The sequence below is a fragment of the Malania oleifera genome, chromosome 10 (genome assembly GCF_029873635.1).
Source record: "Malania oleifera isolate guangnan ecotype guangnan chromosome 10, ASM2987363v1, whole genome shotgun sequence".
NCBI lineage: Eukaryota > Viridiplantae > Streptophyta > Magnoliopsida > Santalales > Ximeniaceae > Malania > Malania oleifera.
Window position 1 is genome coordinate 64,241,837 of NC_080426.1, and position 15,168 is coordinate 64,257,004.

The 15,168-nt window shown below is 34.9% G+C and overlaps 1 pseudogene; it reads right to left on the reverse strand.

The window, feature by feature from the left end:
- Positions 1-9,512: 9,512 nt before the first annotated feature.
- LOC131166206 (DEAD-box ATP-dependent RNA helicase 27-like) overlaps positions 9,513-15,168 on the reverse strand; it is a 34,556-nt pseudogene continuing 28,900 nt past the window's right edge.

Sequence of the window (15,168 nt, forward strand, 5' to 3'; positions counted from 1 at the left end):
AGTATAAGGAGGAGAAGCTTAACATTGATGTTAACATGGTTTGGCCCCTTGCCTACGTCCACGCCTTGAATCACACTCAAGGATTCCAAAATCCACTAAATAATCTCCTTCAAGGACGGAGAAGCATTTATACAATCAGAGAACAAATCCCCTTTCGCTCACCAAGAGCCTTTTAGCAAGGTTCACCAAGAACTCTTACACAATATGTGAAAGTAGAAAATATGTGATTGAAACAAATAATGCTCCTTTTATGAGCCGATTACAACAAAAAGCAATTCCTCACACTAATCTCTCAAGTAATGAATTAACACAAGTATAAGGAGCAAGAGAGATTATGAGCAATAAATGATGCACTAAATACAAGATGCTTGTGATTGATTTTCACCAGCTATCAAAGGTGTGAAAGAAGAAGAAGAAGAAGAAGAAGAAGAACCAGTTAATGATGATAAAGCTGCAGATGCTTAATCTTTTAGTTGTTATTTGCACTTTGTACCTCCGATCTGTGTTTGTACTTTTTGAATGTATGTTATGATGTTTTTGGATTCTTTGTTTACATCTTGATGAATATCATTCTCTATTTTGTGCTTGATACTGCTCTTTGTTTTAGTTTGACTGTTTTTAATTGTCACTCTTCTCTTTTTAATTGATGTCAAAAGGGGGAGAATTTTTTGAGCAAAACTGAGATTAAAACAACTAAGCATTAAACCTAAAATTGACAATCAAGCATGATTCTGAAATTGAAATTGAAAACTAAACTGAAACATGCCATCTGAAAATTGAATTGCAAAATATGGCACAGCTAAGATATACATTGTGGATATTCATGGTTGATATAACGATCTTGAAATATGAACTTAAATTGAATTTGAAACTAACTCTGATACAATTTGATATACAATCACATGAATAAATGATTTAATTTCCAAATGATGTTAAGAGTATGCTTCTTGTAAATGGGAGCTTTATTAAGGTTCAGTCATTTTTGCTCCTTATTTTTTCATCATCAAAAAGGGGGAGATTGTTGGCCTAATAAGGCTTACGAATCTTATTTTGATGATAACAAATCAAGGGAACTTAACATATCTGGTTAAGTGATGATGTTTTAGGATTTAAGTGTTTCTGATAAAGGTTCAATCTAAGAAAGAACCCCGATGATATTTACTTGAGCTTCATCATTCTATATTGATTTTGATTGAAGTATATTGGTATTCAACTGTACTAATTTGCTATTGTTCAGAGTTCTTCTTGTACACAAGATTGTTTCTTATTTCTCTTGTTATTTTGTTTGACGATTCAGGGTTGTTAAATCTTTGGCTAACGAGAAGGGGTATTCTTGTTAGAGAGGGATCTCCACCTGATACGGAGAGGTTGTAACTTTGCCTGGAAGAAAGTTGGAAAGGAAAATCCTCACAGAGGTTGCTTGAGGCAAGGACGTAGGTCGTTGGCCGAACCTTGTAAAAAATTTGGTGTTCCTCTCCTCTTCTCTAAATCTCTTTAAATTTATGCCAACATATTAACTGCGTGGATGTTTTTAATGTTTGCTAAAAGTTTGGATATTATTGAACACTGATTTGAACTAAGGAGTTTGATTGGATTAAATTTTCTATTGAAACTTTGAAAGCTGAAATTGTTGAATATACAGTTGAATTAAATATTGTATTTTATAAGAAACTTCAGATTGATTATTTGCAACTATTTATTGAAATTATCTTTATTCATTGGAGAAAAAAAAAATCTAATCTGAAATTGGTAGTCATTGAAGTATTGAAAATTTAATTGGTAACATCATCTTTATATTGCAATAATTATTGATTAAATTATGTGGTTGATAAAGAGTTGAGTAGTTGATTGTAAAAGTGTGATTGAAATCAACTTAAGATTTAAAAAGGGTTATATTAGTCTAAAGAAGTTTTAAAATCCCAATTCACCCCTCTCTTGGGAGTTCACCTTACTTTTCATTTCCCAAAATTGTTTTCATCGTGTTTGTCTCCTAATGAGAAGTGTTCATTTTTTATGGCCAATTTTGGCTGAATTATTGCCAAGTTAGTATTAGCAAGTCCAATTAGCTTTTGCGACATAATGGTCTTACCTTGCACCTCTAGTGATTGATTTTGTAAAGGGTCCTGCACAGGCATGCCAAAAAGATGTTTGATAAAAAATCAAGCACTTTTTAAGGGATGATGTGAGTTTAGATTAGTAGGTGTTGGATTAGTTGTGAATGGACTTGTTATGTCAACTCTCATAAAAAATGCAAGGATAAGCATAAAATCATAGAAATTGTAGGAGGGAGAAAAGAGGGAGTTGAAGAGACTTAAATTAGAAGAGGTAAGGAGAGATAGAGAGGGAAGAGACTAAGGGGAGAAGAAAGTAGGAGAGAAAGAGATAAAGAGATAAGAGAGATAAAAGGCATTGGGACATGTTTGTTGTTGGGTTATTGCATGTTGTTTATTAAGTTGAGTTGGATTTTTCCTTGCAATAAGAATTACACGTATTTATAACCTTCTAGGGTCAAACCTACATTAGTTCTATTGCTACAATCATAAATTCAAAATAATAATGCCTAGTAACATATAAAGTTTATAAAACATTTAAAACCTAATCATAAATTTGAATTGTTCCATAACTTAAAGGTCCAAATTATTATAGGTGACATGTTTGCCTCATGCTTATTTGTCATGTTGCTTAATGATGGATGACCTGCGCCTAATGAGTTAGGTGGCCATCATTGCCATATATTTTGCACTAACTTCGGTTGATGACATTCGATTATCATTGCTTGTTGACTCTCTATTATCTGTTTCCTGAGTGATAAGTAATTCTATCCTACTTGTGATTTGGGTCTCTTTTGTGGTGTTTGACTTATGTCTCCTCTAGGTAATTCTCCACTTAATAATTTCGCTGACTAAGCGACATATAATTCACTTGCCAAGGCAAGGTATTTTTTTATGGCAACTATCTTAATTAAAGGTCATTATCACATTTTGAGAAGCTATATAAGGATGGCATAATCAATACTACAAAGGAGATTAATAAGATAGTTAAGGAAGTTTACAATATGAGCGGTAGCAATGAAGAATAAAGATTGACGTGATTTACCTTGCCAAGGAGAGCTTTTTTTACAGTGACTATCTTAACTGAATGATCATCATCACATTCAGAGAAACTACACAAGGATGACATAATCATTAATACTACAAAGGAGATTAATTAGAGAGTTGAGGCTATTGACAGTATAAGTGGCGAGGATGAAGAAATAAAGATTGCTTCTTGCACTATTAATCTAATTATGGAAATTGAGAATAAATTTAAAGAAGTACTACCAACGGGTTAATGATTAGGGAAATGATATTATAATGATGGAAAGCAATTAAAATTTATCTTCATTTGTAAAAACAAAAGACAAAATGTAAGTTGGTGCTACCAAAAAAGAAAACAAAAAACAAGCAGTTACAATCAAACATGTGAAGGCTATATGTGTGTGTTTGTGTTGATATTTTAAAGTTATGTAAAAAAAAAAAAAAAATTGTCAACGATTCAAATGGTTGTTAAGTAAGCTACTAATGCTTTGCCTCGTTATTTGGGTTTAAACATTTATAAACCACGAGATTATTTTGCAATTTGCATATTAATTAATTTTACACAATGATGCATTTCATGTTATTAATGTTGATTAAATGCATCAACTGTTGGTAATCAAGTATGTAGGATCTCTTAAGTACTTTATGATTGCTTTTGATGGTGGAGACTTAGACAAAGAAATGCACAATCTACGGAATTAAGCACTAAAAAAGCTCTACAACACTTAAGTCAAAAAGGATGTTGGCTATACAAGACTTAATATCCTATTTTGATGCTAACAAACAAGTACAACTTAACATATTTGGTTAAGTGTTATTATTTTCAAGACTCAATGAAGAATGCAAGGTTAAAGAGTTTATGAGAGCTTTTAACTCAAATAAGGATGATTATATCAAGCTTGAAGCATAGACTTAAAGATAAAACCTAAAGATCATAAGAGCTTGAGGATTAAAGAGAACCTGATGAAAGCTTAAAATTCAATAAAGCTCAAAAGTATGAAAAAGTTCAATGAAGCTCGAAGTCTGAAAGATCAAAATTAGCAACGAAAAGTTAAATGGGTCTTTAGGAAAAGTCTTTGTAAGTACTTTAAGTTAATTCAAATATGAATTGTTCACTTTGAAGCTCATTAGGCAAAGGAGACTTAGAGACCATAGCTTAAGTCTTGGAACATGTTTTTCAAAGTTAAACAAATTTATATTCCAAGAATATTTATGCAAAAAAGAGAGAAATCAAAAATGACATGAAAAGAAAATCAACCAGCTGACAGACGATTGTCTGTATAAGGACAGACGACTGGCAAGTTAAACAACCTAAAACTAAGAAGAACAGAAGCCTAACAGACGACTGTCAACCAGCTGATAGACAACTACCAGTGTCAAGTGAGAAGCCTGTAGGTGTTTTGCCGAACGACTACCACCCTTCTGAATTTTTTTTTAAAACTAAGTTGTTCTGGTGACAGACGACTGCCAAGCTGAGGACAGACGACTACCACCCTACTAAGTTGTTTTAAAATTGAATCAGACAACTGCCAACATGAGGACTGCCGACTACCACCCTTCTGTCTAGAAAAATATGAACGTTATACATGGACAGAAGACTGCTTGGACTTCACAGTCGTCTGGCTCGCAACAATTTTTAAAATTCTCAAACGGGCATATTTTTGAAATTCAAATTATTTGAAGCCTAAACTAAATTACAACTTGGACCCTACTCCAAGTTATCTTGGGGAACAAGCAAGAAACTTTTGCTCATCTATAAATACCTCAAGATACATTGATTTTATAGACCAAGAGAGACACCAAGAAATTAAATTCAGCAATTATACTCTCTCAAGCCTTCTGAAATTCTGAAATTTTTTCAAAGCTCACATCATTCAGGAAACCAATTGAAGTATTGTCAATCTTCTTACCAATCTTGTGCTTCAATTGCTAATTCTTTCATCTATTGAAAGAACCCTACGGTGATACAACTCTAGAGCTTCAATTCTGAATTTCATATTCTGAATTTACTTTGAAGTATATTAAGTTGTGCTATAACTGTTGTACTAATCAGCTCTTTGAGGAGTAAGTTCTTTGCACACATCTATTTGATTTTTATCTTGTAGATTGACGAATCCAAGGATTGTTTGGATCGTTGGCTAAGTAAGGGGATATTGCTTAGAGAGGCGGACTCTAGCCTAGTTAAGGAGTGATCAAACGAGGGGACAGCTTTTGGAGAAGGCGAGCTCTAGCCTTACCCAAGGAGTATTGTTGTAAAGGTATTGTTCCGCCCATTAAAGGAACAAGTTTAGTGAATCTTTTTGTGGTTTGCCAATGGTGAGGACATAGGCTGGGTATAAGTTGAACCTCATAAAATTCTCCGTCTCACTCTCTCTTTCTCTTACTCTTTATTTTCAGTTCATATACAACTGCGTGGATGTTTTAAATATATAAATCATATATACTATGTATATTTAGAAATCAAGTAAACTTGAAGTCTGATTTTGATTTGGGTTGCAGAAACCAAAAGGGAGTACATTGATTAAACCATATCTTGCGGAAACCATACGGAAGTACGTTACTTGATTAACATCTCAAAGATAAATTAACTGAGAGTTTATTTGAATTATGAATATTGGGAAGAGTGTGGATATTGTGTTGATTGGATTTTATATTACATGTCATAGTAAGCAAATCAATTAACACAAGGCTTCACATCAGCAAACACAAATTATCATTCACTACAGGGCTTAATTCAAATTTATATCCAGGGCTGACAACAAAAGCTGAAAGTTGAATTTAATATATTAATGTATTGTGGTTGAATGGATTAAAGTTTAATATTGATTGGAATGTGTTTTTATTTCAAAGAGTGCTGAATCTTCATCAAACTAAATAGTGCTGCAGGTAACTTGTGTTTGGCAAATCATTTGATTGTTTGTTTTCAAATTGTGGATGATTGGCTTGGTTACTTGAATGATTGGTTTGGTTGGTTGGTTGTTTACATAGTTGTGTTGATTGATTGAATTAAAAGAACTAAGTTCTTGAGTGATTAAAGAATTAAACAAACAAGTCAAGAATTAGCTCAAAAAAATAAAAGAAGGTTAAGGATTCTTAAAAGAAATTAAAAGAAATTTTTATAATCCAATTCACCCCTCCTCTTAGGACTACACCTTACTTTTCAAAGGAGTTCAAGGAAAATGTATAAGAGAGAGGCATCATTGTAAAATAACAACACCAAGATCTTTGAAGAAACTATTGAAGAGATAATACAAAGTTTTATTACAACAATCAGATTACAACAAACTGTCCAACCATGCACTCACTAAATGAGTTTTAATGGCTAAAGGACAACAAATAGAAAAATAGAAGAGGACATAACTTGAAGTTAAGATGCGTAATATGCTCCGATTGGGGTGGAAGAAACACATAGACAGCTCACCTACCATAGCCGCCATTCACACTGGTGGTCGTCATTCACCAATTGAGGTTGTCATTCACACTGGTAGTCGTAGCAGTCCCCGAACCCTGCCATCTGGGCGGTGTTGCCCCCTATACCCCCCACCGGCGGCGCTGTCGTTGGACCCCCGTGTCTCGAAGGGAAACATCTTCTGTCTTTATAGTACCATTGCGGTCTGTCACTTCAACCTCATCTAAACCATACGTCAGGTAAGTGTGTCAATCAACTCGTGGGAGGTAGGCATTGCACACATATATACCAACAATCATTAGGGTTTCAGAACATGTTAACTTGCCCATATTCTCTCTTTTTATTATTATACGGAATGCCCACTAACTCTCACCACAAGATATCCAAGATCAAAACCCTTGATCATAGTTAGCTAGCTAATGTCGCAGATCACTAAAGCTCATTCATTCATTTCCTAATTTGCAATGTCCATTATGCTAGTGAGGCAACAATTACTTTTGTGAGAGTCATGGCTAATTTTTGCTCAGTTTATCGACATGAGATAGTTTGAAGTCCATCCCCTTCATTGCCGCACACACGCACCCAATATTCACTCTTGCCAATTTTACCCTCATCACATGTGTGACTATGTATGACATTTTCTTGTATACTAAAACTGATTATGATCCAATCAAATCGTACGTGATGCACCAAGCCTATATATCTAGTTATTGAATTTCATATACTTGTTTTACTTTTTATTAATGGCCATTGTACATATCATAGTTTTAAAACTTGGATCGGATCGACCAGTCTGAGCCAATTCAACCTGAACTAGCCATCAAGTCAATCTAATCTGCCTACTATTACTATATTTGTGATAACCCAAAAGTGACCAGCCAACCCAATCTAAACCGAACCAGGGTTCAAGACATGTCAACCCACCTTGCTTTCTAAATATAACAAATGATCTTAGAAAGGGGAGGATGCTAGAGTTGAACCAAAATCTACCAACTATCTACTTTCTTCAATTCATCGACTTGTATATATAATAATACAATGTTCACACATTGCAAAGGTCACATCAACTTCAATATTTTTGTTTTTCACTAAATAAATATAATAGAATTTCAAATACTATTGTCCTCTTAAAAAAAAAAAGGTTCAAACTACAAATTTGATCTTGATGGATGTTAAAATTTACATATAGAATTTTAAACGTTAATCAAATAATATATGTAATTTTAATCAATCATTGTTTTGTAAATATTCATATGAAATTAGTATAAATGTATATCTTTGCAGCAATACTATTGCATATAATTTTATGCACACATAAATAATATATTAATATGTATTATTTTAACATACAGACATCACGGATTGAGAGATATAGCTATCATTGATTTGACCCATCGATCAAATTGACCCCATCGGCAAGTTTCATTTATCCTTAAAATTTATCTTTGTTGGAATAATTTAACATGCACATTAAATGTGATTTCTTCTTCAAAGACGCGGAAAAGAAATGGTTGGGAACTGTGTTAAGATGGCACATATACCTACTGCTAAACAAAGGGTCCAAGATCAAGATCATGAAGAAGAAACTGATCCTATTCACCTGTCGGGTTTCATGCCGATTCACGGGCAGTCTTCCGGACCACCGCCATTCACCTCGGAGAAACCACTGCATGGCATGCCACCTTTTATCCTCGCAGCAATAGGAATGGGGATGCCCTCATCGACAATGGTGGGCGTAGGGACAAGAAAAATCGTGACAGAATACCGATGTGATGAGCTAGAGGAATGGCTAAGGGCCATAGAAGGGACTCGGGCCTCCAATACCACCAGACCCTTAGATTACTACCTAGTACCTAATATAGTCCTCCCTACAAAATTTAAAATGTCAGACTTCGAGAAGTTTGACGAGACCACATGCCCTTGGACCCACCTCCGCATGTATTTCCAGTCAATGGCTGCCTTTGCTAATAATGAGAAGCTGATTATGCACTGCTTCCAAAGCAGTCTTACCAGAACAGCGGCCAGATGGTATGTCTAGCAAAATAGGGCCCAAATTCGCACGTGGGGAGGCTTGGCAGATGCCTTCGAAGCACAATATCATCATATCCTAGAAATCGCTCCAGACAGGATGTCCTTTTTGAAATGGAGAAAAAACCAGTAGAAACTTTCAGGGAGTATGCACACCGTTGGAGGGACGTAGCCACTCAAGTGGATCCTCTGGTTGGTGACCGTGAAGCAATATCAATGTTCGTAGAGACTCTAAAAGATCCCTACCATTCATACTTGGTAGGATCCACCCTCCATAACTTCATGGATATTGTGGCGGCGTGTGCCAACGTGGAAGCTAACGTCAAAACTAGGCGGATAAAGGTTAAAAATGCCGATAGTGGCCCAAGTAAGAAGTGGGTCAAAGGTAGGAAGGAAGAAGAAACTCAAATGATACAAGAGTCTATCAAGAGCCGAAGGCAGAGAAGCCAAAGCCAAAGACCTGGGAAAATTTTCTATATAGAACCGATAATCATTAGTCTAAAAAAAAAAAATTAATGAAAATCTTAAAGCCCATGTATAGAACAAACATGAATCAAAAAGACTAATTTATGAAAATTTTCATGGTTGCTCATGGGCCATGGCATAGTGTTAATCGGTTCTTGCCTCCCTGCCTTCCAGAAGCTGTTTTTTTTACGTTTTCCTTCCCATTCTTTTTTTGCTTATAGCCAGATTTCAGTTAAAAGATCTATATTGCATCAGAAAAGTTCATTTGTTTGGTTGCTAAGAATATCAAAGAAAATAAGAGAAATTTCATGACTACAATCCTAAGAAGCAAATATAGGTACAACAGAGCTTTCCCTCGTGCTCTAATATAGGTACACCAGGGTCCCAATCTCAGCAGCATTCAAAGCAAATATACAAAAATCTTGTGCAGTACTTGCTATCACAAAATAGAAGGGAATTACAAAGACCAAAAAACCTCCACCCAAAATTTGTGCCATAACAAATTAATCTCTGCTAATGTTAATTAATCTTTGCTAATGCCTTGCAAATTGGCGTTTATAATCTTCACTTCTCTGCCTCCCATAAGGATTATTTGCACTGAATCCATTGTGGGTTCCTTCAACTTTTCGCATTTTCTTTCTATACTTGGATGCACTGCTGTCTATATTCAGATTAACCTTCGGTGGTGAAGAAAAGCAGAATGAAGCAGCCACAGCCTGCCAATATCAAACACCAGTTGAAATTTATTCCAACGTTACAGCATGATGGAACCATCACAATGTCATCTGAGAATGCCTCAAGTCTGCCGTATAAGTTCTCATAGCATATGTGGAACAAACTATTGTTATACTATTTGCAGCTTTATAAAGCAACGCAAACCACCTTTTTCGTAAAGCAAATTATTAAATTGATCAGATAATTAAAAAATGGAAGCACATGCTTCTATTTTTCTTATATACATTCTGTCATCCACAGTGAAGTTCACCCCTTAAATTCTTGTTAGCAGTTCCCAAAAATGTTGCTAAATTTGGTTATGACGAATGGCTCCAGACATTTTCCATAATATTGCCTGAAATATAATGACAACTATTCCAGGCCTCATTTAATCATATGATTCAGGCTGGCCCTACTAGTAGCACAATGAACAAATATATTTATATTAACAAAACAGCAATTTAAGATCAAATGATGTCACTAGGAAGGCCAAGACCTTTAGATCAAGACGGTGAACATTATATACGTCCTCCATGGAATGTGAATTATATGCTAATATGTATGCCCGGTAGGCGTCTTTAGCTGACATCTGCAAATAGTAGTTGTTGGCCACCAATTTCTCCTGTGTTAACCATAATAGTTTATATTAAATCTCCAGTTATTACTAATACAAAATGAAATAAAATAAATCAAATCAAATTGGGAAAAGCAGAAAAGTACCAAGTGAGAATGGACATTTATCAACTTCTTTTCATCTAATTCATACTCTTTAACAGGTACATTGGCAGCCTGACAATATAACCAATGTATTGTGTTAAATCTCATACATATCAAGTGAAAGATGGAATTTTTTTTATTGATGCAGGTTTCAACCCCACTGAGTTAATTCATGGAATTGTAAGGACGCTCTTCACATGGGAAAGAAAAAAACTCACATAATTTGATGCACGATGCAATGAAGCGAGTTTTAACTGTTCAATGCCATACTCACTAGGGCAGGGGGAAAGCTAGGTTTTCTAGTAAAATGGGAGCAAAACAACTATTCTTGTAATTTTTTTTTAATTAACAAAGGAGTCAGTAAAGTGACTATACAAAGATGGTGATTGGTGAACCACTGTTCCACCCTAGACAAATGGTTTTATGGGGATGGGTTATGAATGTGAAAACATAATAAGTTAAGGAATTGTAACTTTGATATTTTTATTAATTTAATAGTTCGGGTAAGAGAAGAAAAAAGAACACATCATAAACAACACATTCAGATACTTGAGCAACCAAGGAAAAGGCTAAGGGTTCAAGACTCCCCTTAATAGACCTTGATCTGCTCATCAAGCCAAGACTCTCTAGGAAATTCCATGACCGGGATTGGTACAGAGATCACGCCACGTATCTCCATTACCAATCCTTGGTGTGGATTGGCATTTTGACCACCTTCAAGGGTGCAAGCATAAGATATTTAACAATTAATTCACAATTGAGCACATATAGGTTCAATGTGGCCAATTTCACATTTACATTAGTCAATTGCGAGTTTGGAGCTTAAGAAACCCAAGTTTCAGAGTGGAAGGACATTTACAACAGAAATTGTGGTTGCAACGGAGAAATTAATAGGAAGCTTTGAAGTGTAGCTGGCAATGTAGTATAAAAATGTAGCTGTAAGGCAATGTGTCAGCTTGAGCATAAGTTGTTAGAATCTTACAATTTGCACGTTGATTCGTACAATTCATATCAATTCTACACCAAATTGGCTTGAATCATACCAGTGAATCAAAAAACAACTGAATCATTGCTAAATCTATCAATTCACTCCATTAGTCTGACAAATTGACTTGAATCCATTGATTCCCACGATTCTAAATCTATCATATCCTGATAAACCTGACTGGTTTAAAAACTCTAAACAAAATTTCCTTTCTTTTTTTTTTTTCTTTTTTTAGATTTCACTTTTACACAATTACCTTCCATTTCTTCTTAGTGTCAATTCTGTGCTTAGGAGGAAATAGAACTTTAATTATATTGCCTTCACAAAACCCCATTCTTTGTAGCGTTTTGCCTTTGAGAAGGGGAAGAACACTCATTGGATAACTGGTACTCAGGCTCATTATATTAAGATTCAAAAGTTGGCTTTTTAGTAGTTTGTTCAATTATTACCAATCTTTTAGTTAATTTTTTTTTTCTTTTAATTCAAGAAAGAATATGCAGGAAACATGATTTTCTAATCATTGATTTACACCATAAGTTCAGTTTTTCCATTATTTTTTCTTGATTCCTTCCTTTGAACAACATAAAATTTATTTTTTTTGACCCATTCCCTTAGTTTTTATTGTTTAGGGAGAGCGTACACATAAAATATAGCTTTTTTTAACTATTGCAAAAATATAAATATGTTTTCTATTTTGCTTCTTGTTTGTTTATCAATATATGCATGTCTTTCGGATTTGATTTTGGAAATTTGTACAGAATCTTATGATTCAGTTCAATTCTTGATTCCCAAAATTGGAATTTGGATTCACGTTCGAATCAGAGCATGAGGATGGTGACATTGCACCAAAGAGGAGGGGGAAGCTACTACTGGCAGGATGGCGCAAACCTCAAAGGAACGAGGCAAATGATGGCAATTGCAGCAATGCCAAGTAAGGAGTACAACAGGCGGTGGCTTTTAACAAATCTTAGACAACATGGATCCAGCACTTTTTTTAAGAAGTCAGGAAGCCCAAACAAATACAGTTTAATGTTAAAGCCCGAGGCATTCCCTATTCAGCCCATGATTATGTTGTATAGGAGCATGAACAAAGGACATTAAGGGGGACCAAGATCACTGTTTAAAGGTGGGCCACCCCCAAAAAATACAACACATGCACTGCAAATGCTCACGATGATAGTGATAGGGCACTTCAGCAACAAGAATCAAGCAGGGAAAAGCTTTTTCAGAAGAAGGCTCCAAAGTAGGTGCCTTCATTGGAGCGGGGGTTACCTAGTTTGAAGGGCTTTCTTATAGTGACAGTGCTAGTACACGAGGACACGAGTAATCTAAAATCTTAGCACTGCTAGGAAGAACCACCAGGGACAGGCAGCCCATGCTGAAGAAGAAGAACATACGTTTACTAGGGATCTTCAAAAGGGTTCTTCGGGAACCCTGTTGCTAACATTCACAATGATAACAATAGGGAGCCCGAACAACAAGAGCAGCAAGAATCAAGCAGAGAAGAGCATTTTCAGCATCTTTAATCAATCAAGAACTTAGTTCTTTTATCCAATCAATAATACAATTAAACTCAATCTTCAAACCAAAAAATCAATTTATTTGCAAAATACAAGTTAAACAATAAACAATCAAGTTAAGATATAAAGTATTCAACACTTTGGTAATATAAGATCTTGAGACAGTTTGTTTGTTCATATAAGCCCTGTGATTATGAATTTGTAAGCCCTGTAGTTGAATTATAATTTATACTTTGCTGATATAGATTTGCTTCTTCAATATGTTTTCAACAACACATTCACACTCTTCTCAATATTCAGAACTCAACTAAACTCTCAATTAATTTATCCTTGGGCTGTTAACCAAGTAACGTACTCCCGTATGGTTTTCGCAAGATATGGTATAACCAACGTACTTCCTTTCGGTTTTTTCAACCCAAATCAAAATTAAAATTTAAGTTGACTTGATTTCTATATTACATAGTATATATGATTATCAAATAAACCATCCACACAATTTAAATATGCTGAAAATAAAGAGTAAGGGAAAGAGAGAGTGAGACGGAGATTTTTACGAGGTTCGGCTTATACCCAGCCTACGTCCTTGCCTTTGGTAAACCGCCAAAGGATTCACTAGTTCAGTTTCGTTGATGGGTGGAACAATACCGATTACAACACTCCTTGGTTAAGGCTAGAGCCCGCCTTCTCCAAACGATATCCCCTTGTTCGGTCACTACTTATATAGGCTAGAGCTCGCCTCTCTAAGCAATATCCCCTTACTTAGCCAATGATCCAAAAAACCCTTGGAATCGTCAATCTAAAAGAAATACAACCACAATATGTGTACAAAAATTTTGCTCCTCAAAGAGTTGATTAGTACAACAATTACAACACTATATACTTCAAAGTAAATAACAATATGGAAATTAACTTGAAGCTCAAGGAAGTATATCACTGATTAATTCTTTGAAAGATTTAGAATTTATAGCACAATTCTAGTGGAAGAAGATCAAAAACTCAGTTGAATTCGTGCACAATATGTGAGCTTGAGAGCAAGGGAGAGCCTTGAGAATTTGAGAGCAATTTGAGAGAGACTTTGAATTTTTTCAGAATTTGAATTCTTGGTTGTTTTAATTCAATGATCTTTGAGGCTAATTTATAGAGTTTAAAAGGTATGAAACTTGGTCCCCAAGTGGCCTGAAATATTCCCTAAGTTTCCATAAATTTTAAGTCCCAAACAACCTCTTTTAAAAATTTGCCCGTTATGAAATTTTCAAATCTGTCATGGTGACAGATGACTGTCCATTTGTAGCAGTCATCTGTCCACTTAAATTAAAGGGGTAGTAAGGTGGCAATCGTTTGTCCAAACATGGACAGTCGTCTGACAGTGCAACACCAGCTTCTATGACAGACTGTTGTCAAGTTGTTAGCTTCGAGTACCCTCCAGTAGTTTGCTCATAACTTTCTTTGTATAGATCCAAATTTGATGATCTTGGTGACAAATGAAAGCTAAGAAAAAAAATCCTAAAACGTTAATGTTGAACACATTTTAAAATAAAGAAGTTTTGATGGAGAAAAAGGTATATTAATGTAGATGTAGAAAAATTGACAGCATTTGAGAAATCCTCTTTTTTGGTGCTTTTCATTCCAAAAATGATTCTAACCTTTTTGAAACAATTTTTGACCTTATAAAATTTTTTTCCAAGTATGTTCAAAGGTATCTAGGTCCAAGACATTAACCTAAGAGCTTCATGAATCCATATTGAAATTCTTTGAAGTACTTACATGAATTTTCCTAGACTCATTTGACTCCTCTTTTGCTTTGAGTTCTCTTTATTGCTGATCTTTGATCTTTCAAAACTTCTTCGAGCTTCATTGATCTTTGAGCTTTCAATGCTTGAAGCTTTCTAATATTAATGCTCTCATGATCTTCTTTAGGCTTTAATCCATGCTTCAAGCTTGATGTAATCATCCTTATTTGAAGTACAAGCTTTCATCAATTCTTTAACGCTCTATCCTTGAGTCCTAAAAATACATCACTTAAACAAAACATGTTAAGTTTTACTTGTTTGTTAGCATCAAAATAGGACAATAGCCTTGTAAGGCCAACAAAACCCAAAACCCTAAATCCTAAATCCTAAATAGTAAAAACCCTAAATCCTAAACCCTAACTCCTAAATCGAGAACCCTAATCCCTAAAACCATAAACCCTAAACCCTAAACCCTAAACCCGAAAACCTATGCCCTAAACCCTAAACACTATACCATAAATCC